This window comes from Coffea arabica, chromosome 8e (genome assembly GCF_036785885.1).
Source record: "Coffea arabica cultivar ET-39 chromosome 8e, Coffea Arabica ET-39 HiFi, whole genome shotgun sequence".
NCBI classification, from domain to species: Eukaryota; Viridiplantae; Streptophyta; class Magnoliopsida; order Gentianales; family Rubiaceae; genus Coffea; species Coffea arabica.
Window position 1 is genome coordinate 25,149,020 of NC_092324.1, and position 20,065 is coordinate 25,169,084.

A 20,065-nucleotide genomic window follows, 5' to 3' on the forward strand; every position below is an offset into this window, starting at 1 on the left:
CTAGAAAAGAAGGTAAATTTTTATTAAGTAAAAAGTGCATAAACTCAATTAAGTTTTTAATCAACCTAATTCACCCCCGCTCTTAGGTTGTCTTTGGGCCTTACAATTGGTATCAGAGCTTGGTCTCCTAGAGATTAAGCTCAAGCGGCTTGGAGTAAAGATGACAACTAATTATGCCATGTTTGTTGAGGGGCAATCTGTCACTAGGTCTCCCATATTTAATGGTTCTAATTATGTTAGTTGGAAAGAAAGAATGATTATCTTTTTGTAATCCATTGATATTGAGTTATAGTTTATTGTGAATGAAGGACCGCATGATGCTAACATTCTTGATGCAGATACAGGTTTGTTTCGGCCTAAAACAAGAGCTGAGTTGAATGCTCAAGATAGAACCAATCTCACTTTGAATGCCAAAGCCATGAATGTTCTTTATAGTGCCTTAGACTCAAATGAATCGATTAGAGTAAAAGGATGTAAATCTGCTAAAGAAATCTGTGATAAGCTAAGAGAAATTCATGAGGGTAGTGACAACGTGAGAGAACAGAAAAAGTCTATCTTGGTCACAAAGTATGAATCATTTAAAATAGAACCCCTTGAGGATATTGACAAAATGTATTGCACGTTCAATGACTTGATCAAAGATCTCGAGGTGTTGGGCAAAGAGTACACCTTGGGAGAGAAAAACAGGAAAATTCTCAATGCGTTGGGCAAAGAATGGGAAAGTAAAGTGACTGCAATAGAGGAGGCTAAGGATTTGAATTCTGTGCCTATTGAATCTCTCATTAACTCACTAACCTCCTATGAGTTGAAGTTGAAAACTAAAGTGCAAGAGGAAGAGGACGCAAGAGCAAAAAGAAACATAGCTCTAAAGGCAGCTCAAGGTGAAGATGATCCAGCTCTGTTGGATGATGAAGACTCGGATGGTGATGACAACGATCTTGCTCTCATCACAAAAAGTTTCAAGAGAATCTTGAATAAAAGGAAGTTTAGAAGGGGAGGACCTAGCAATCAATTCCAGAATCAGTCTTCAATCGCAATGAACAAAGGAAAACAAGAATTCAACAAGAAACAATTGGACAAATGCTACGAATGTGGACAGCCTGGACACTACGCAAACGAATGCTCCCTGAAGAAAAAGAAAGATGGAGAAGCTGATCGAAAGCCAAGGTTCAACAACTTCCAGATTACATGGAATGAATGTAACTCCGAAGGCGAAGTTGAAGAAGAAGAAGAATCAGCTCAAATGGCCTTCATGGCTATTGGAGATAATGAGGTAATTTCCATACACTCTCAATCTGATAGTGATGATGAAGATGATGATGATCTTGAATCCTTTGTTGAAAAATTGCATAATGCCTTGAAGGAATCTTGTGATAAAAACAAGCAGTTAAAACAGAAAATTGTCTTTCTCATTCAAGAAAATGCAAGTCTTTTTCAACAAAATAAACAACTAAAAGCTGACAATGAGTGTCTTGTAAGAGCCGGATTTGATGTTCAAAATGAACTTGATAGAAAAATAAGTGTTTGTAAAATGCTAAAGGAAAGACATGGGGATTTGAATAAAAGGATGGACAAGTTGGATGAGACCTTAAAAGCTAGAAAACAAGACTATCTCAAAAAGACCATGTCAACCACCTGTCTAACTAATCAGAAAAGAACATTAACACACAACAAAAATGCACATGGTTTCACAACACATAGAAGGAGTGGATTGAGATTTATCAAACCATTACATGTTAAAAATTCTTCCATTATGTGTAATTTTTGCTGTCAAAGAGGACATTTAAAAGGAGATTGTTATGTGAAAAGAAATCTGAACAGAGGAATGAGATGCATGTGGTTAGTTAGACACAATGCTAACTATTGAGGACCCAAAAGTTAAAGGGTACCAAACACTCTCTCTTTTCAGGGAAAAGGCTCAAACAAGTCAAAATGGTTCATTGACAGTGGCTGTTCTAGGCATATGACCGGTGATCCTTCTTTGTTCATAAAGCTAAAATCAAAATCAAGTGGAAAAGTGACGTTTGGTGATGACGTGAAAGTTAAGACAATTTGAATAGGTGATGTTGGTAAGGATGGTGAAACTTTTGTTCATAATGTGCTCTTAGTTGATAACTTAGGTTATAACTTGCTTAGTGTTAGTCAATTATGTGATAAAGACTTGAATGTATTGTTCAAAAAGCATGAATGCATTGTTCTTGACTCTAAATATAATGTTGTGTTCAAAGGTAAGAGGTTTAACGATATTTATATTGTTGTTCTTGATAAACTTGATTCATCTAACTTCCAATGTCTTAAAGCTTCAAATGAAGATCCTTGGTTGTGGCATAGGAGACTTTGTCATTTTAACATGGAATTACTAAAGGAAATTTCGAAAAAGGAGTTGGTTAGAGGCTTGCCAAAAATCAGTTTTGAAAAGGACAAAATTTGTGATGCATGTCAATTTGGGAAGCAAACAAAAATTTCCTTTAAACCAAAGAAGTGTGTATCGACTTCTAAACCTTTGGAACTCTTGCGTCTTGATTTATTTGGTCCTACTCAAATTACTAGCTTGGGAGGTAAGAGATATTGTTTTGTGATTGTTGATGATTATTCTAGATATACTTGGGTGATATTCCTTGCTCATAAAAATGATGCCTTCAAGAATTTTACTTCATTGTTTGCTAAAGTGCAAAATCTGCTTGGTTTAAAAATTGTTAGGATTAGAAGTGATAATGGGACGGAATTCAAGTTTTGTGGTTTTCCAGAATTTTGTGATCATAATGGCATAACACATGAGTTTTCTATTGCAAGGACTCCACAGCAAAATGGTGTTGTAGAAAGGAAAAATATGACACTCCAAGAGGCTGCTAGAACTATGTTGAGTGAATGTAATTTGCCAAAATATCTTTGGGCTGAAGCGGTAAACACCGCATGTTATGTGATGAATAGAATCCTCTTGAGACCTATTTTGAATAAAACATCTTATGAACTGATTTTTGATAAGAAACCTACGGTTAGATATTTCAAAGTTTTTGGTTGTAAATGTTTTATTTTGAATTTAAAGGAACATCTTGGTAAGTTTGAGAAAAAATCTGATGAAGGAATATTTTTGGGGTATTGTGAGAACAAAAGAGGATATAGAGTCTTTAATAGAAGAACTCTTGTGATAGAAGAAGCTATACACATAACATTTGATGAATCTAATGACGATAATTCCAAAAGTTCGTATGAGGATGATGATATAGGTGTTCGTGAAGGAATGAAAAAGATAACAATTGGAGATGAAGGAAACTCTAATCCGGAAGCAAAGGAAATGGAGGATGAAGCTCATGAAGAAAAGGAAGATGAAGACAAGAATGATGATTCATTCAAAGACCTTCCCAAAGCTTGGAAATTTAGCCAAAATAATCCAAGAGAGCTTATAATTGGTGATCCATCCGAAAAGGTAAAGACACGTTTCTCATCTAAGAATTTGATAGATAATTTTGCTTTAGTCTCTCTTTTTGAACCTAAAAATATCAATGATGCCTTAAAGGATGAAAACTGGATTTTGGCAATGCAAGAGGAACTTAATCAATTTGAGAGAAATAAGGTTTGGACTCTTGTTGATAGACCTCAAAATCAACCTATCATTGGCACGAAATGGATATTTAGAAGTAAGTTGGATGATAAAGGTGTAGTTGTAAGAAATAAAGCTAGATTAGTTGCTAAAGGATATGCACAAGAAGAAGGAATTGATTTTGATGAAACATTTGCTCCCGTAGCTAGATTAGAATCGATTAGAATACTTCTTGCTTTTGCTTGCTTCAAAGGTTTCAAATTGTTTCAAATGGATGTTAAAAGTGCCTTCTTAAATGGTTTTATTGATCAAGAAGTATATGTGGATCAACCCCCCGGTTTTGAAAATACAAAATTTCCAAGTCATGTGTTTAAACTCTCAAAAGCATTATATGGACTAAAACAAGTTTCAAGAGCTTGGTATGAGAGATTGAGTGGTTTCTTGTTTGTGAATGGTTGAATCTTTACATTTTGCTTGGTTGAATGGTTGGATATATGGATGTAATGCTCGTAAGTTATTTTGTTATGAATGATTAGTTCTTTCTCATGTTACTGGTTCTTGTGATGTATTTTTACCTTTTGACTTTTGTGATGACAAAAAGGGGGAGAGATATGTGGATGTAATGCGGGATGCGTTGAATTGGTAAAATGTTGGATGCTGGTTGCTTAACTTTTTTTTGGATGTTGGATGCTGGTTGCTTAACTTTTGAATCTGTGAAGTAGCCAAGTGAGGGGGAGTTTCTCAAGTTTTGTTCTACGATTGACTGAGTAAGGGGGAGCTTTTGTCAATTGAAAAAGGGGGAGCCTATTTGCCAAATTTCATTTCAAATCATTCGTTTTGTCATCATCAAAAAGGAGGAGAATATTATTCTTGATTTTGATGATCACAAAGCACTTTGAAATGTTTATCTAATTCTCTTCAAATATAAGTGTTTTGCTTTTTAGAGAATCAGGTACAAAGGTGTCAAGAAAAGAAAATCAACCAAAAGAAGAAGCAAAAATAGGGCACTCATGTCGGACGTCCGTAAGGAAGCTGTAGGACGTCCGAAAGGATGAAGAACATCAAGAAGGAAATTTTGTCGGACGCTCGTGAGGAAGCATCGGACGTCCGGATGGATCGGACGCACTCCTCGGACGAACATTGATCGTGTCGGACGACCTAAAAATTCCACAAAGTGTTGATGACTCTCTGCCAACGTTCGAACGCAGAAGCTGTCGGACGATAAAATCCCATCGGACGTCCGAACAACAACTTGACTGATTTTCGGACGATGGGATCGGACGATGACTAAGCTGTCGGACGTCCGACAGCCCCAACGGCTAGCTGACTCTTCATCTGCCTTCTATCCGTTGGAAGCATTAATGAAGCCCATTTTTGGTTCCCTTTAAATACAAACGATTCTGAATCAGAGAAGGACTTTTGCACATTTTGTTTACAAGATCTCAAGAGATATTTTAACAAGAAAATAGTCTCCTAGGAAAGATTTGTTTTCTATGAAGTGTGAAGTACTTGTAAGCTCTTCTCTTGTGTTGAAATTTTCAATAGTGTAGCTTTGTTGAGGGTTATCTGAGTGATAGTAAAACTTCCTAACTTGACTAAGAGAGGCTTGGGGCAAGGAGGAAGTGATCCCTCTATTGTACATTGAGTTGATTTTTGTTTATCAAAGAGAAGGTGCTCATCTTTGTGATTGGTTTTCAAGTTTGAGGAAAGTTTGGTAGACAATCGGTTTGATACTCTATCGTATTCTTTTTGTTTAATAAAATTCTCATTGCTTATATATATTCTTATTTCTGTTCAACATTGTTCTCTTCTTTAAATTTACTTGATTGATCTCTACTAGAAAAGAAGGTAAATTTTTATTAAGTAAAAAGTGCATAAACTCAATTAAGTTTTTAATCAACCTAATTCACCCCCCTCTTAGGTTGTCTTTGGGCCTTACATCATCTACTCTCTAGATCTAGAAATTTAGCTACTCATATAAGTTATAATAAGAAAAAGCATGGCTTCATTGCATGAATACATATTGAATCACAAGTAAAGATAGATAAAGAAAGCTTAGCCAATATTAATGAAGAAGCTCCCAATGATCTTCTATTTCTTCAACAAAATGGGTTGTACAATGAAATCTTCAATTGTTCTCATAAAATGTTCTAGCTTAGAGAGAACAAAACAAGACTAACCACTAAGTTCTAATGCTAAAAACTGATAAGAACTCACTCTTGTTTCCCTTCCCTCCGTCTTGAATGATTCTAACCTTTTTAGTGTTAAGAGAGTCAAAAGGTGATTTTTGGACAAGACATAAAGTCCCTTTCTTTCTTCCAAAAGGTTCTTAGAACATGTGTAGTTAAAATTCTTGTCTGGAGTTGAGCTGGAAAGTAGTGTGAAAGTAGAGCAAGTGGCCGAGCAATTTACAGAAATCAGGCTACAATACGCGACTAGAGAATACGCAACTACAACCCACGTATTCCCAAGTCGCGTATTCAATTCTGTGCATTTGGCATCACTTCAACTGTTATTTCTCATAGATAAAGGCTGAACTACCTCTTCTATAAACATAGCCTTTTGAGTTAGTTTTCCAATGCTTCAAGAATCATCCAATTTGGAGCTCTGTGGACCGAGATATGACCAAAATACCATCACCTGGTCAGAGCTTAGTTCCAACACTCGTCCATGCACATATACTTCTGTATTTCAACTTTTTGACAATGAAAACGACTGAACTGTGTCGCGCCCCATTTATTAAAATAAAGTATGAGTTTAGAAAAATGGATTTTTGATTTGTGGAAAAATGAGTTTTGTTTTTTAGAAAATGAATAAAGGAAAAGGGCCTAAATGGGACTTGTAATGCGACGATTTGGGCCCAAATTATAGTTTAAAAAAGGTTTTTAAAACAAAATCGGAGTCGCCACTTGGTATAGAGTTAAGGTGTACCAAGTCACCCAAAAATGAATTTTTTAAAGAAAAATAGAAAAAACCCTTTTTAAACGACTCCAAGTCAACGAAAATCAGAGAAAAAGATTCGAGAGTCACATTTGAAGAAAGGGAAGGCAAGGATAAAAATCCAAGGCACCCTTTCAACCTAACCAAGGCTAGTTGCGTGATTTAGTCAAAGATTTTCTTAATTTAACCTAAAAATTTATCACTTTGGATGTACTATATGAATGCAAACCCTAAATCTAGGAGGGTGTCGATGGGTCGAAATGTATCTTCAAAGCTTATTTGGCATCAATCACATTAATTGTGATGCCCAATGAAGACTCTTCGAAGAAGTCACGAATAATGCAAACATATGAGACTCTAAGAAAAGAAAAGGAATAAAATATTTATGCAAATATACGTGTCTTAAAGGAGTGCATCATGTCGGGTATGGGGGACTAAGATTCGTGACTCAATTTTCCCTTTAATAGAGGGGATACGAGCGTGCTAAGGCTAGAAAAGCCAAACTCGTCCATATCCCATACTCAAGGGGCATTCCCTAATCTAATCAAACAAATGCACTACCCTAGTAACTAGAATGAAATGCAAGATCCTAAAGATTGTGTCAAATGCGGGAAAAGGGTGAAGGTTCATGCAAAGATGTAAAAACACTAAAAGGAAAAATGAATCAAATGTAGTGAAAGCATGCGAGTATGAACTAGCGAGGGGGACGGCCCTATTGGGTCTAGCATTGGACTAGCCCTTTACTAACGCTCTCTCACAAGCATTGGACTTGCAGGGCTTGAGGGGAAGACCATGACTAGCCACGATAACGTGCATTCCATCCACATAATCAGATAAAATACTAAAAAAAATAAATAGACATGCAAAACACATAGTTTCACATAGAACGTAGCACACAAGCATGCTTATCTAGATGCAGAAAGCCTAAGGAAAAGCAACTAAACATATAAGCATATAGGCACGCACAAGCACATAGCACACAAGCCCTATCTATTACACAAGGGGATGCCTACTACAATCTAAGGGGGAATAAAATAAATAATTGAAATAAATACCTAACTATTACAATTGTGGCATTTAATTACAAATTAAATTAAAATAAAATAGACAAAGATTGAAATGAAATAAAGCGAATAAAAATAAAATAAAGAAAACATTCAAAAGGCATGCAACTAAACTCATATAGTCACATAAGTGCGCACATAGGGTCAAATAAAGCAAAATAAGAGATATAAATTATCTCCCTTGCAATGGTAATCAAATGAAAGAAAGATTAGCTTCAAAACAATAAAAGGGTTAAGGCACCAATTAAATAGTAAAATATAACCAAAATCACCAAATTACTCCCAAAATGCAACTTAAATGTAATCAAATAATGTGTAGTTGCAAAAAAGGTAAATTGTCCATCAAATTTCTAAAATAGCAACTGCTAAAGACCCAATAACAACCCTTAACCAATCATTCAAGTTCAACTGAAACATTTTGGAAATTTCATAGGCCATAAGTAATGGAAAGGTCGAGTAATCACAAATAATCACATAAATGTTAAAGCATTTAAATAACTTAAATAGCCCATGTTCACAAAACTGGGGCCTAATTGAAAGGGAAAAGGAAGTTTGAGGGATTAATTTGGTTGATTTTTACAATCATTTTGGGCCACGGTAGCATTAAATGAAACTCAAAGGGTCAGAACACAAGTTATGAAAACTTTTCCATGCATGCAATGAAATTCTCTTCGTTTTTGCTGGTTCCTTACCAGGCTTCTCAAATGCAATCCTAACGTAGCCAGAATATCAGCTAATCAATCCAAACCGCAACACTAAACCAAAGACAACCATAACCCAACAGGCCCACAACTAAAAATGAAATTATGCAAGTTCTGGCAATACTACATACAAAGAAAATTCGGAACTTTCTTATTCTCTGCTACACTTTATAGCCTGTTCTCTGTATAACCCAACCATGAACTCAAGTCAAAAACAAGATGAAACAAATAACGCATCCCCAAAATGCAAACCAACTAACATGCTCCACTCTAAACCAAAGCTTACTGAAGGTTCAACGGAGACCGAACATAACATATGACAACAAAGATGATAAAATGAGGGCAACTTCTAGTAACTTAAAATGAAGCACATTGAGAGCCACTCTATCCTATGGCCTTGGAAATCATGCGGAGAAGAAAACAAAAACCAAGGGTGAGGCACTCCATAGCTTGAACATATACAGGCAGCCAGAGACACAAGACACAACCTAGCAGCCAATACTTGAATGAGCCTAAGAAAGAAACGGGGTCCATCAGTTCGTGCTGCTACAACAAGTCGAGGGCTTCGAGCTTGTTGCGGTAATTCGTAGTTCCTCACACAAGTAATCAGAAAATCGATTCAATGCATCTAAAACACAAAAACATGAAAACAAGGAGGGGAACATGCAGATCAAACCTTCAAACATCAGGATACCAGAAAAATGACCTGACCACTTGCTAATTTTTGACCCTAAATTCCCAGAAAATAACAGCAACTAAAATCTAAACTAAGAGAGACCTGACCGAGCCACCAAATTTAACAGAGAAAAAGAAAAAGATCCTTGGCCAAAGAACGAACGGAAGGAAAAATGGGGAAACAACAAGAACAAAGTAGCCATAAACATTCAGTGCCAACCAAATTTTGAAGCGAACAGGGAAGAAGATCGAAGATTACCTCTTCACTACACTCGGATTTGAATCTGCAGCAGGCACCCGCAATCGATTGAATACAGTTCACCCGGGATTGGAAGAGGTGAATTTTGCAGACTTCGATGAAGATACGCGGGCTTGAAGTTCTGGTCTCTGGGGTTCTTCTTGTCCCGTTGCCTTTACATTCCTCTCCTCCTTGGTTGCTCCTCCTCTGCTCTCTAGCTTTCCAGATTCTTTTCTAGCCGTCAACCTCACTCTTAGCTCACTCCAAAACCCTCTCCCTAAATTTTCCAGATCGTTCCCTCTCTCCCCAGCTCTCCTTTCTAAAACCTAGCCCTTTTTCTCAGCCGTCATGCCCATTCTCTTTTAGTTCTCCGCTGTTTTCCTTTTCTGCCGTCACCACTTTCTATCTCCTCTTCTCTGATTCTTCCAGATTTTTGCTCCCTCCGTAGCCCTCTCAATTTTTCCAATTGCTCCCCCCCTTTTCTTTTTTTTTTCCTTTTCTTGCACCGTCGCCTTCTTCTTCTCAAACCTCAGGACCTCTCCTCTCACTCACGGTTCCCTTTTTCCTTCGTCTGTTTTCCTATCCAAAGCTTCCTACTTCAATTCCTTTTCTCCCGCAGTTCCTCCTTCCAGTCTTAGTCTTCCATCTTTTGGTTTCCTCCTCAAACTCACAGCCGAAGCTCTCTTTTCCCAGCTCCCTTTTTTTTTTCAACCCTAGCCGTCACACTCTTCCTTTCATCCCCGTCCCCTCCTTTCTTTTTTCTTTTTGTTTTTCTTTTCCTTCAAATCTTAGGCCTCCAAGTGTCTAACATCTAATCCCTTAAGTGCTTAGTTGTCCAATACGTAAAGGGGACACTTGTCCTAATGCATGCCCCCCACTTGCCATTTTTATTATTTTTTCCTTTTCTTTTTTCCTTTTGTTTTTCTGAAATTTAGTATGAAGACAAAAATTAAAATAAAATTAAAATAAGAAAATAAAATAAACTAGAACAAAATAAAAACCCTAGAATTGAAACAAATAAAGCTATTAAATTAATTAAACAAATAAAGTTAAAAAATCAAAAATTTGGTGTCTACAGTTTGCCCCTCTTTGTCTGAGTTTCGAAGAAACTTGAGACAAAGACGTAGACATCAAATACTTACCTGTGTCATTCGGCCGCCACTTATTCGAACGACTGCCATTTTTGAAATGAGGACTGACCTCTCTAACAAAATTTCAAAATGGGACTGACCCAGGCGAGAATTTTAAAATGGGACTGACCCAGGCGAGAAATTTAAAACGGGACTGACCCGAATCAAAACTTAAAATGGGACTGACCCAAACAAAATTTAAAACGGGACTGACCCGAACAAAAAAAAAAAATCAAAATGAGACTGACCAAAACAGGAAATTTAAAACAGGACTGACCTGAACAAGAAATTTAAAAGAGGACTGACCCCAACAAGAAATTAATCATGGGACTGGCCCGAACAAAATTTAAATCATGGGACTGACCCGAACAAAATTTAAATCATAGGACTGACCCGAACAAACTTTTAAAATCATGGGACTGACCCAAACAAAATTTAAATCATGACATTCCAATATACTTACCTGAAAAAAAGATCTCAAAGTTTTACCCCAGTAGAGGTTAAGTCTTTGCATCTGAGCCTATAGTTGATTCTGCATTGCCATGTTGTTGTACCTTTTGAGCAAATTTGCTTGCAACATTTCGATCCGCCTTCGTTCTGCTGGAAAATTCTTTCCGATACCGGCTCCAGTGCGAAGTGTGATTGTTTTCACGCATGCACGAAATTTTCTGCAAAAGAGAAAGAACAAAGAAAGTGCCACCATCATTTGATTCGTTTACCTTTGAGAATCGTGTAAACATGAGTCTTTGATGCCTTCGTCAACTTTTGCTGCGGCATCTGACTTAGTTGGATTTGTCACTTCCAAACGTTTTTGCTTTTCCCAGACTGACTGGGTATGCATTTTGCCATATTGTGAAACCTGCGTAGCCGGCTTTGCTGAATCTTAACCCTTTTCAAGAGATGACTGAATCCAAGTATGTTTCGAATAAACCACAGGGATTGTTATTCACCAAAATTCAATGACAAAAAATGATGTAAGCAAGGTAACTTCACATGTCATGCAGGAATGAATATGCAAAAGAATGCCAACATAATCAACTGTGCCTAATCCTACAAAATGCCATGAATACCGGCAATTGAGGAAAAATGAGTTTCATAAGAATGTATTTGCAAAAGAATACTTTTTTTGCAAAGTGACACAGTTTTGGCCAACGGATGTCATATTTGAATCTCTGGATATCTTTGTTCCGGAATTCGACACTGGTAGAAGTATTACAAAACGAAGAGAAATCCCAAATGAACCAAGTCACTAGCTGTTCCTCCTCGTGCTTGCTTGCTGCAGAAAGCCTACCTTGGCGCCCTTTCGGGTTTTCACCAAGGTTGCTCCCACCATTTTTGTTTTTGTTTTACTTTTCTTTCTTTTTCTTTTCCCTTTTCCTTCTCTTTTCTTTTTCCGAGGTGCTCTTTCGGATTGACTCATGTGCGTTGAAGATTGCTAGCATCAGTAAAATGCGCTTCCCTTATAAACTTAGGCGAAGGCATTATGGACATCACCTGCCAGTTGTTTAGCGAACTGCCTAATAGAAATACAGCAAGTAACGAAAGCCAGGACTTTGGGCTTTTGTAATGAGGTCAGGTGGGGTGTTTCAAGAAAAGTTGAGGCTTGAAAGCAAAAATCTTGATGAGAGAGGTGTGAAATAACTTGAGATTGCATCATTTTGAAATTATCTCCAATTTTGAACGAAACCGAGGAAAATTTGCCCCAGTTTGATTGGATTTCTCTCTTTGCATTTTTCATTGCATTTCTTCACTTTTGTATTTTCCTTTAAAAACTAAATTTGCCCCAGTGTGAGGTTTTTCTTTCTCTCTTTTTTCTTTTCCTTTTGATCATCTTTCTTTCCAAATAAATTTGCCCCCGTGTGGGGTTTTCCTTCTTCTTTTTTTCTCTTGATCATCTCTCTTCTCAAAATAAATTTGCCCCAGTGTGGGGTTTGCAATTCTCAGGAGCTGCCAAACGAAAATTATTGTTCTGATAGCTCAAAGGGGATGATTAGGGATGAAATATTTTGATTGGAAAGGAAGATGGCCTGACTTTTGTCTCGTCCCTTGCATGATTTCCAAAAGAAATTCGCATAATAAAAAATAAAGAACTTCTTACACATGTCTGAGTTGATAGGTTGAGGGAATGTCTGCCCATCCACCTCTGCCAAAATGAGTGCCCCGCCAGCTAATATTTTTTTTTTTGAACAACGAATGACCCTTGCCAATTTGGAGCAAATTTGCCTTTGGCTTCATCTTGCATTGGGAAAATTTGCTTTAGCACTTTGTCCCCTTCTTCAAAAGATTGCCGGTGGACCTTTCTTGTTGTAGGCCCGGGCCATGCGTTTCTGATAACATTGGCCATAGCATTCAGACGCTTTTCATCAATCAGGACCAGTTGTTAATGACGCTGCTTTAACCGATCAGTTTCTTCCAACTTGGCTCCCATTAGAATACGCAATGAAGGGATTTCTCAATGAAGAGATTTTCAATGAAGAGCTTTCTCAATGAAGGGATTTCTTAGTGAAGGGATTTCTCAATGAAGGGATTTCTTAGTGAAGGGATTTTTCAATGTATGGCTTCATCGGATTCCAGAACAGTGGTATTCGAAGGGTCAAATAATTTCATCTTTGGCCATCTAAAAGAATTTAAAAAAAATTCAAGACAATAATCAAATAAACCAGTAAAACAAATTGTGCATTTCATGAAACTCCAAATCAAAGTGGAAACAAGACAAAAGCTCAATTGCAAAAGATGCTTTCATTAAGCTATTCACATATGCAAGAAATAGTTTTCATGAACTTTAGTAAATGACAACCCCTAGATTTACCGAAATTCCCTTCGAGAGAGAAGATACTCGGCCATCCAAATTGTGCAAAGCCCCTTCAGGATTTTCAAATTTCGTCATTGGAGGTGGATGCCTCAAAGGTACCTTGTTCACCCTTTTTCCTTAGCACTATTTCTCCTGCCTCGATCATGTCCTGGACTTTGTGCTTAAGCGCTTTACAATCGGCAGTTGGGTGGCCTGGTGCTCCTGAGTGATAGGCACAAATAGCCTGTGGATCGTATCCAGCAGGCATGCCATAAGGGTAAGTTGGAGGGGGAATCACACCTATTTTACAGGCAGCCTTTAATTGCTCATATAACTGGTCCAAAGGCCTGCCTAGATTGGTGAATGTTCGGGTACGGCTTTGATTGTAGGTTTCAGTGGATTGGGGATAATTATAGGTGGGTCTGTTTGGTGGGAAAAATCTCTGGTTGTAAGGAGGACGAGGACGAGTTTGTTGAAAATTTGGTTGAGATATTTGGAAAGGAGCTGTAGGCGGGTTGGCGTAATTTGGGCGAGGTCGGGGGTGGGTGATATTAGTGTTGTAGACAGGGTGAGGATTTGGATAGTAGGGATAAGGTGGTGAATATGTTGGGCTGTGTTAAAATCTAGGTCTCGGTGTGGGGTTTCGGTCCCAAATAAAGGCGATTTCCCCCTCTTTCTTTTTGAATTGCGGTTTTTTCCCATTACTCCCTTGTCCTTGCACAGCATCCACTTGCGATTTGAGGGCAGAGACATTAACGATCTTCCCAACTCTTACGAAGTCATCGTACTCTTCGAGCTTATTAACAATAGCGGCAAACGAGCATCCAGTCATGCGGAAGATTTTTTCGAAGTACGGAGGATCATGTGCCTTAATGAAAGTGCGGATGATTTCGTCCTCAGTCATTGGTGGCTCGACTTTTGCAGCTATCTTTCTCCATCTCTTAGCATAAGCCTTGTGGTCCTCAGATGGTTTCCTCTTTATTCCTTCCAACGTGGTTCGTGTCGGAGCCAGCTCACAGTTGTACTCGTACTGCCTCACAAAAGCATTGGACAAGTCAAGCCAGGACTTTACTCCCTCGGGTTTTAAGTTGGAATACCAATCGAGTGCATCCCCCTCCAGACTTTCTGGGAACAGCCTTAGAGGTAGATTCTCGTCATCTATGGGCCTTCCCAACTTGTTAGCAAACAGACGGAGGTGCGTTTTGGGATTGCCTGTGCCATCATACTTGTTAAATTTAGGGGTTTTGAATCCCACTGGCAATTGCACATTTGGGAAGAGACAAAGCTCATCATAGTCCAGTACTTCTGGTTTGTTTAACCCCTGACTTTTCCTCATAAATTCATCGAAACGGTCTAGGCGCTTGAGCAATTTCATATCAACAGGAGCAGAATATTCTCCTATCTCTGGTTTGGCTTGGACAGTATGGTCTGGCAGTAAGGGCTCTGCGGTAGTGTGATAAAAAGCATGTGGTTCGGGGGGTATATTCAAAGTGATTTGGGGTTGGGGACCTTGCATGTGAGTAGGAAAGAATGAAGGATTAGGCGGGTAGGTGTATGTCAAATTTGCGGTGGTATAGGTGAAGGTTTCTTCGGGTGGAATAATGAAGGGTGGAGTAAAAGTGGTATGGGCCGTGGGTATGACACATGATTCTGGCTCCGGTTGACTGACAGGTGCGGTTTCGGGTTGAACACCACCGCTAATAAGCTGATCAATTAATTTCCTCTGGGCCACCATCTCAGTGGTCATCTCGCTGAACTTAGCAAGCATCTCGGTCAGCTGGACCCCCAAATTTGCAGTCTCAGGTTGAGCTGTAGTAGCGGACCTATCCGATGGTTCCGGTTGTGAACTCATGTTTACACGATTCCTCCGGACTCGACTATCGGATCGAGTTATGATGGGGTTTCGACGAGAAGCTATGTTAAATATTACCTGAGAATTTTTGAAAGGAATTGCCTTTAGATTTAGCCCCCGCTTAGCTATTCCAATAAAAATAAAGAAAAGGAAAAAGAAAAAGACAAGGGTTAGTAAATATCCAAAAAATTCAGATGCATGCCCTATGGGGGAACCCTTTTTGTGCCAAGGGTAGGCCTAATATGATGTAATCTTCTGAGGTAGGCACTATACCATACCTGATGGATCCGATCAACTTAGTAACATTTGATTTGAGAAGCAATTTGAAAATTTTGGGCCAATTGAATAGTGGGAGACCTTTTAACAAAATGAGGACAAATCCAAACGAGTGAATGGTTTTGGTTGGCCCAGGAATTTGTACAAATCATTTGCTATTGGGGAGATTGCAATTTCTTACATGAATCGAAACCCTTATCTATCCAAATGGAATGAATGCGATGAGCGATTTTCTCAAAAACAAATAGCCATCCCAACTCTTGACATCAAGACCCCTAAGTTGTCAAATGGATCAGATGAAATTGATGAACTTTGTTGGATCGTCCAAAAAAAAATGGATACCTTGGTCAAATAGATTGAACGATTTATTCAAGAAAAATGACTAGATTACCTTAAAAGGGTAAACTGGTCAAATGAATTGAATGAAATTTGATAACTTATTCGAAATTGACCGGATCATCCTAAAAGGGTAAATTGGTCAGTTGAATGAAATTGGTGATTTTTCAAAATAGATTGCCCTAAAGTGAACAAATTGATAAAATGGGCTGGATGGAATTGATGAATAAATTGGTCAAATTGTTTGAATAGAATTGATGATTTATTGACTAAATTGTCCTAAAATGAATGAATTGACAAAATGAAAATGATAAATAATTTGATCGAAGGAATTGAATGGAATTGATGGTTTATTCAAAAATCAATGGAATTATCCCCCCTTTGGTAGTTTTCAAAAATGCATTGCGATGCATTAGCCTATGAGCCTCCTACAATCAAGATTTGGCCTCAATAAGTTTACCATCTCAATAATGAGGAATTATTTGCAAATTTCTTCAAGTTAATGTCCTTTAAGCACGGGATTTTTACCAACTATATTAAAATGGCCAAAATTTGATTGTTAGATGCTCATATTCCAATGTACAAAATTGTTCCATCATTCTCGGTGTCGTTATTGTGAAAGGGATCGGATCCTACCTTACCTTGTGCACTACCCCTTTGGATGGTACAAAAAATATAGACGTGCAAGTCTCATTGGATTATACATCCGAAACACAGGGCGGTTTATTCCTATAACGGGATTCCCTAAGTGGCATTCCCTCTAAGGCTTATGCATGATGCCAATTTATCAAAGCAATTTAAATATGCAAAATATGACCTGAGGAACCCTTTGTATGCCAGGGTGGGCCTAGAATGATGTTCAATTTTCAATCCATAAATGTGATTCATTGGAATCTTAAACATGCAATAACCTATCTAAGAGGGTAAGTTCTAAAAGTAGATCATGCCAGATCTCTTAATTCCCAGCGTTTGTGAATGCAAAAGACAAGAAAATAAAGAAATGTTAGTTCAATAAATAATCACATAACACGTTGATGCAATTAATTGATATAAAAGACAATAAAGAAAAATAAGGAAAGAAGGGTGGAATCCCTCCCCTCGTGCCTAGTGTTCCTAATTCAGGATAAGGTCGACTCTACCCTAGGCAATTCTAATATGGATGCATGAGGTTTGGCTCACTAATGCATCTAGACTCGATAAGGTTTCGGCTCCCAAGTCTTCAGACCTAAAGGCGAAGGGTCATCACTCCCAGGGCCTTTGATCGGTGGCTCGAGTGATCCCTTAGGTAACGCTATGGGCGCAGAGCACACCATCCGCCTACCCAAGGCAATCGATCCTAATCCTACAAGGAGGTGTGGAAAATGCCCACGAAAAAGAAAAAAAAAAGGTAAATAAGACTATGCATGCACGTATGAGGTGCTTTCTTATCGAGGGGAGGGATTGTACCATTAGATGCGGTCGAAGGTTTTAGGGTAACTACCCCTCATCCCCAAAATGCAATCGCGAAACAAGTAAAAGTAAACAAATAAATGAACCATCCATTCATCACATACGTAGTGTGCGAAGAGCGATTGTGCGCGTAATAGATGCAAAATCCCTAAAAAGAGAAAAAGGGCAAAAGGAAAAGAAGAATGCAACCCTAAACATCCAAATGATATATGAGAAGGTTAAAAGAAGAAAAAGATTGACTAAATCAAATTTGTTCGGACTCTCTAAGTCCCTAGTGGAGTCGCGCCCCATTTTTTAAAATAAAGTATGAGTTTAGAAAAATGGATTTTTGATTTGGGGAAAAATGAGTTTTGTTTTTTAGAAAATGAATAAAGGAAAAGGGCCTAAATAGGACTTGTAATGCGACGATTTGGGCCCAAATTATAGTTTAAAAAGGATTTTTAAAACAAAATCGGAGTCGCCACTTGGTATAGAGGTAAGGTTTATCAAATCACCCAAAAATGAATTTTTTAAAAAAAAATAGAAAAAACCCTTTTTAAACGACTCCAAGTCTATGAAAATCAGAGAAAAGATTCGGGAGTCACATTTGAAGAAAGGGAAGGCAAGGATAAAAATCTAAGGCACCCTTTCAACCTAGCCAAGGCTAGTTGCGTGATTTAGTCAAAGATTTTCTTAATTTAATCTAAAAATTTATTACATTTGGATGTACTATATGAATGCAAACCCTAGACCTAGGAGTGTGTCGATGGGTCGAAATGTATCTTCAAAACTTATTTGGCATCAATCACATTAATTGTGATGCCCAATGAAGACTCTTCGAAGAAGTCACGAATAATGCAAACATATGAGACTCTAAGAAAAGAAAAGGAATAAAATATTTATGCAAATATACATGTCTTAAAGGAGTGCATCATGTCGGGTACGGGGGACTAAGGTTCGTGACTCAATTTTCCCTTTAATAGAGGGGATACGAGCGTGCTAAAGTTAGAAAAGCCAAACTCGTCCATATCCCATACTCAAGGGGCATTCCCTAATCTAATCAAACAAATGCACTACCCTAGTAACTAGAATGAAATGCAAGGTCCTAAAGATTGTGTCAAATGCGGGAAAAAGGGTGAAGGTTCATGCAAAGATGTAAAAACACTAAAAGGAAAAATGAATGAAATGTAGTGAAAGCATGCGAGTATGAACTAGCGAGGGGGACGGCCCTATTGGGTCAAGCATTGGACTAGCCCTTTACTAACGCTCTCTCACAAGTATTGGACTTGCAAGGGCTTGAGGGGAAGACCATGACTAGCATTGGACTAGCCACGATAACGTGCATTCCATCCACATAATCAGATAAAATACTAAAAAAAACAAATAGACATGCAAAACACATAGTTTCACATAGCACGTAGCACATAAGCATGCTTATCTAGATGCAGAAAGCCTAAGGAAAAGCAACTAAACATATAAGCATATAGGCAGGCACAAGCACATAGCACCCAAGCCCTATCTATTACACAAGGGGATGCCTACTACAATCTAAGGGGGAATAAAATAAATAATTGAAATAAATACCTAACTATTACAATTGTGGCATTTAATTACAAATTAAATTAAAATAAAATAGACAAAGATTGAAACGAAATAAAGCGAATAAAAATAAAATAAAGAGAACATTCAAAAGGCACTCATATAGTCACATAAGTGCGCACATAGGGTCAAATAAAGCAAAATAAGAGATAGAAATTACCTCCCTTGCAATGGTAATCAAATGAAAGAAAGATTAGCTTCAAAACAATAAAAGGGTTAAGGCACCAATTAAATAGTAAAATATAACCAAAATCACCAAATTACTCCCAAAATGCAACTTAAATGTAATCAAATAATGTGTAGTTGCAAAAAAGGTAAATTGTCCATCAAATTTCTAAAATAGCAACTGCTAAAGACCCAATAACAACCCTTAACCAATCATTCAAGTTCAACTGAAACATTTTGGAAATTTCAAAGGCCATAAGTAATGGAAAGGTCGAGTAATCACAAATAATCACATAAATGTTAAAGCATTTAAATAACTTAAATAGCCCATGTTCACAAAACTGGGGCCTAATTGAAAGGGAAAAGGAAGTTTGAGGGATTAATTTGGTTGATTTTTACAATCGTTTTGGGCCACGGTAGCATTAAATGAAACTCAAAGGGTTAGAACACAAGTTATGAAAACTTTTCCATGCATGCAATGAAATTCTCTTCGTTTTTGCTGGTTCCTTACCAGGCTCTCTCAAATGCAATCCTAACGTAGCTAGAATATCAGCTAATCAATCCAAACCGCAACACTAAACCAAAGACAACCATAACCCAACAGGCCCTCTATCCTATGAAGCACACTGAGAGCCACTCTATCCTATGGCCTTGGAAATCATGCGGAGAAGAAAACAAAAACCAAGGGTGAGGCACTTCATAGCTTGAACATATACAGGCAGCCAGAGACACAAGACACAACCTAGCAGCCAATACTTGAACGAGCCTAAGAAAGAAACGGGGTCCATCTGTTCGTGCTGCTACAACAAGCCGAGGGCTTCGAGCTTGTTACGGTAATCCGTGGTTCCTCACACAAGTAATCAGAAAATTGATTCAATGCATCTAAAACACAAAAACATGAAAACAAGGGGGGAACATGCAGATCAAACCTTCAAACATCAGGATACCAGAAAAATGACCTGACCACTTGCTAATTTTTGACCCTCTTCACTACACTCGGATTTGAATCTGCAGCAGGCACCCGCAATCGATTGAATACAGTTCACCCGGGATCGGAAGAGGTGAATTTTGCAGACTTCGATGAAGATACGCGGGCTTGAAGTTCTGGTCTCTGGGATTCTTCTTGTCCCGTTGCCTTTACATTCCTCTCCTCCTTGGTTGCTCCTCCTCTGCTCTCTAGCTTTCCAGATTCTCTTCCAGCCGTCAACCTTACTCTTAGCTCACTCCAAAACCCTCTCCCCAAATTTTCCAGATCGTTCCCTCTCTCCCCAGCTCTCCTTTCTAAAACCTAGCCCTTTTTCTCAGCCGTCATGCCCATTCTCTTTTAGT